This window comes from Schistocerca americana, unplaced genomic scaffold (genome assembly GCF_021461395.2).
Source record: "Schistocerca americana isolate TAMUIC-IGC-003095 unplaced genomic scaffold, iqSchAmer2.1 HiC_scaffold_455, whole genome shotgun sequence".
Lineage (NCBI taxonomy): Eukaryota > Metazoa > Arthropoda > Insecta > Orthoptera > Acrididae > Schistocerca > Schistocerca americana.
The window spans coordinates 55,001-60,000 of record NW_025726187.1 but is presented as its reverse complement, the minus strand read 5'-3'; the positions used below and the strand labels follow the sequence as shown (position 1 = coordinate 60,000).

General features: G+C 51.3%; 1 non-coding gene across 1 annotated transcript in view; it reads left to right on the top strand.

Annotated features, from left to right (window-relative positions):
• Positions 1-4,583: 4,583 nt before the first annotated feature.
• Positions 4,584-5,000, top strand: part of LOC124583317 — a 1,910-nt gene continuing 1,493 nt past the window's right edge. The window contains exon 1 of the ribosomal RNA XR_006974164.1: positions 4,584-5,000. This exon is cut by the window's right edge and continues 1,493 nt beyond it. This is a non-coding gene — a ribosomal RNA (small subunit ribosomal RNA).

The following is a 5,000-nucleotide window of genomic DNA, read 5'->3' as shown; positions in this document are numbered from 1 at the left end:
CACACTGTCATAACCAGACTGGGAGGTCCACTCAGAAAACAGAATATCCCACCCACCCGACAACCACCATTGCTCAGCCAAGCCACCAACACCCACACATGTCCTACACAGGGGTGCACCCAACATCACAATACTGCCTCCTCTCACAGCACACAAACAATGGCAGGAATGAAAGACACAGGTCTGCCACAAGCATGGAATGAGAGCGCCGCCTGTCATGAGCCAAAGGTGCATCCTGACGTGGCAAATCAGATGATGCCGCAGGCATCCACTTACTATAATCACAATCAACAAACCGGCCGCCCCGCCCCGCCCCCCATTAAACCTTTCCTTACAACAATGTGTACCTTAACCTAACCTATATCGTACCGTAACCTAACCTATATCGTACCGTAACCTAACATATGTCGTACCGTAACCTAACCTATGTCGTACCGTAACCTAACCTATGTCGTACCGTAACCTAACCTTATATCGTACCGTAACCTAACCTATATCGTACCGTAACCTAACCTATATCGTACCGTAACCTAACCTATATCGTACCGTAACCTAACCTATATCGTACCGTAAACCTAACCTATGTCGTACCCGTAACCTAACCTATGTCGTACCGTAACCTAACCTATGTCGTACCGTAACCTAACCTAGGTCCGTACCGTAACCTAACCTATGTCGTACCGTAACCTAACCTATGTCGTACCGTAACCTAACCTATGTCGTACCGTAACCTAACCTATGTCGTACCGTAACCTACCTATGTCGTACCGTAACCTAACCTATGTCGTACCGTAACCTAACCTATGTCGTACCGTAACCTAACCCTATGTCGTACCGTAACCTAACCTATGTCGTACCGTAACTCTAACCTATGGTCGTACCGTAACCTAACCTATGTCGTACCGTAACCTAACCTATGTCGTACCGTAACCTAACCTATGTCGTACCGTAAACCTAACCTATGTCGTACCGTAACCTAACCTATGTCGTACCGTAACCTAACCTATGTCGTACCGTAACCTAACCTATGTCGTACCGTAACCTAACCTATGTCGTACCGTAACCTAACCTATGTCGTACCGTAACCTAACCTATGTTCGTACCGTAACTAACCTATGTCGTACCGTAACCTAACCTATGTCGTACCGTAACCTAACCTATGTCGTACCGTAACCTAACCTATGTCGTACCGTAACCTAACCTATGTCGTACCGTAACCTAACCTATGTCGTACCGTAACCTAACCTATGTCGTACCTTAACCTAACCTATGTCGTACCTTAACCTAACCTATGTCGTACCTTAACCTAACCTATGTCGTACCTTAACCTAACCTATGTCGTACCTTAACCTAACCTGTATTGCGCCTTAACCTAACCTGTATTGCGCCTTAACCTAACCTGTATTGCGCCTTAACCTAACCTGTATTGCGCCTTAACCTAACCTGTATTGCGCCTTAACCTAACCTGTATTGCGCCTTAACCTAACCTGTATTGCGCCTTAACCTAACCGTATTGCCGCCTTAACCTAACCTGTATTGCGCCTTAACCTAACCTGTATTGCGCCTTAACCTAACCTGTATTGCGCCTTAACCTAACCTGTATTGCGCCTTAACCTAACCTGTATTGCGCCTTAACCTAACCTGTATGGCGCCTTAACCTAACCTGTAAGGCGCCTTAACGTAACCGTATTGCGCCTTAACGTAACCTATATTGCGCCTTAACGTAACCTATATTGCGCCTTAACCTAACCTATATTGCGCCTTAACGTAACCTATATTGCGCCTTAACGTAACCTATATTGCGCCTTAACCTAACCTATATTGCGCCTTAACCTAACCTATATTGCGCCTTAACCTAACCTATATTGCGCCTTAACCTAACCTATATTGCGCCTTAACCTAACCTATATTGCGCCTTAACGTAACCTATATTGCGCCTTAACCTAACCTATATTGCGCCCTTAACCTAACCTATATTGCGCCTTAACCTAACCTATATTGCGCCTTAACGTAACCTATATTGCGCCTTAACGTAACCTATATTGCGCCTTAACGTAACCTATATTGCGCCTTAACCTAACTTATATTGCGCCTTAACCTAACCTAAATGCGCCTTAACCTAACCTATATTGCGCCTTAACCTAACCTATATTGCGCCTTAACGTAACCTATATTGCGCCTTAACGTAACCTATATTGCGCCTTAACGTAACCTATATTGCGCCTTAACGTAACCTATATTGCGCCTTAACGTAACCTATATTGCGCCTTAACGTAACCTATATTGCGCCTTAACGTAACCTATATTGCGCCTTAACCTAACCTATATTGCGCCTTACGTAACCTATATTGCGCCTTAATGTAACCTATATTGCGCCTTAATGTAAACCTATATTGCGCCTTAATGTAACCTATATTGCGCCTTAACGTAACCTACGTTGCGCCTTAACGTAACCTACGTTGCGCCTTAACGTAACCTACGTTGCGCCTTAACGTAACCTACGTTGCGCCTTAACGTAACCTACGTTGCGCCTTAACGTAACCTACGTTGCGCCGTAACGCAACCCACGTTGCGCCGTAACGTAACCCACGTTGCGCCGAAACGTAACACACGTTGGGCCTTAACCCAACACACGTTGGGCCTTAACCGCCAACACACGTTGGGCCTTAACCCAACACACGTTGGGCCTTAACCCAACAAGTTGGGCCTACCCAACACACGTTGGGCCTTAACCCAACACACGTTGGGCCTTAACCCAACACACGTTGGGCCTTAACCCAACACACGTTGGGCCTTAACCCAACACACGTTGGGCCTTAACCCAACACACGTTGGGCCTTAACCCAACACACGTTGGGCCTTAACCTGCTCTGTAATTGTCATACGACGCGTTAAATTAGTGTAGTGTTGCCTAACTGCAACCCCCGCAATATAGTTTGCTACTCGCACTGCCCGGGTCCCCAGTGTATCGCTTCATGTTAAACACCTTGCAGCTATACACTGTAATGTGGATGGCAGCAGGACGTACATGCTCAATGCCCTTTGCAGTTGTTCATTGGCATTTGCAGTTGTTCATTGGCATTTGCATGGCGAAGCACTTAGCCTACGCTGTGGTACGGCCTGTGTCAACTGTCCGCTGATGTTGTACGTCCAAATCACACACTTGTACTTGCACATTGGTCCTCATGTACTGAATGATACATCGTGGTACATGTGACCGTACAACGACTGCGCCAACAACGGCGAACCATGCGGTCCAAATGTTGTGCACTCAGCTACGTGTCGTCTCCCTATAAGAGCTGGATTGCAGTGTGGTATGCCCTGGATGGCGATCAGCATGAGCCGTCTGTTGATGTAGTGGCGCGTGTTGTCAGACGTAGTCGTCTCTTCTCACACACCGTGATAGCATGGTGCACTGCGTTCCACATCTGCGACATGCGACAGAGGCCGGTTGACAGTCGTTCGCGCAATGGACATCGCATACGTACGGGGGCCACCTTCCACGTGTTCGCGAAGCGTGCACATGTTGTTGCGTGTATGTGGGCAGACATAGTGTGTCGTGACACCTGACACAGGCATGCAACAATCGTTGAATTTGCAAATGGCGATGGACGCCTACGTTTGCTGGTGACGTTACGCCAAATGAACAACTGGTAAACCGTTGTGGTGCGGTTGTTCTCGCTAGAGGTGAATCAGTGATGGCGACGATCGGTTGAGCTACCAACCGGTTGTTCCAGCGATACCCACCATGCCCACGAACGTGAATGGCATCTGGGTGTGAAGCGATACGCGGCGGTGGCTGGGTGGGACCGTCCCCGGCCGGTGAGGGGGGGCCTCCCGGCGTGCTGGCCGCGCGGTGCGTGGGCGCACGCGCTACAGCCGGCTGGTGGGGGCGGCCAGTGGCAGGCGCGCCGGGCCGACGGAGGCGGCAGGCGGCGCAGCTGCGCGCCGGCGCACCCTGCACGCGGCGCCGTGCGGCCAAAGTAGGTCCTCGCGGGCCCGGTGCGAAGCGCGGTGGACATCTGCAGTGTGCTGGTCCGATTGAGGACTGTGTGCGCTGAGGATGCGCCGCCGCCCGGCGCTCGGCGCCGCGACGCCGTCTGCTGCTCGGTCGCCTCTGCGGTTCTCGCAGGTGGTTTGTATCGCAGCTGTGCGGACGTGTTGGCGCGTGCGCTGTGCTGGGAGAGTTCGCTTCGGCACCCAAGTGGGGCTTTTGTCCTTCTGTGGCGCTGGCGTTGGAGCTGCCGGTCACCGTAGGTGGCGCGTGTTGTCTCCCGCCGGCAATGCCACGACAGCACGCTCCCGGGCCTCTGTCGGCAGCGGCAAGCTCAGTTGGGAGCACGGGTGGTCGCACCTAAAGCGTCTACTCGCCAAACTCCGGGCGATTGCGCCTCTCTCGACCCGACCAAGTACTTAGGACGGCGCTGCGCGCCGCCGGGACCTGAGAGGGTTTCGAGGTGTATGGTGCAGGGGAGCTCAGCCTCCCTCCTGTTTGCAGAATAATTGAGCGGACGCTTGCGTGTTCGCGCGGGCCCCCGGACACACTCCCGGGCGGCCGGCTGCTCAGCTCTAGTTGACGCAGCTCCCTGGTTGATCCTGCCAGTAGTCATATGCTTGTCTCAAAGATTAAGCCATGCATGTCTCAGTACAAGCCGCATTAAGGTGAAACCGCGAATGGCTCATTAAATCAGTTATGGTTCCTTAGATCGTACCCACGTTACTTGGATAACTGTGGTAATTCTAGAGCTAATACATGCAAACAGAGTCCCGACCAGAGATGGAAGGGACGCTTTTATTAGATCAAAACCAATCGGTCGGCTCGTCCGGTCCGTTTGCCTTGGTGACTCTGAATAACTTTGGGGCTGATCGCACGGTCCTCGTACCGGCGACGCATCTTTCAAATGTCTGCCTTATCATCTGTCGATGGTAGGTTCTGCGCCTACCATGGTTGTAACGGGTAACGGGGAATCAGGGTTCGATTCCGGAGAGGGAGCCTGAGA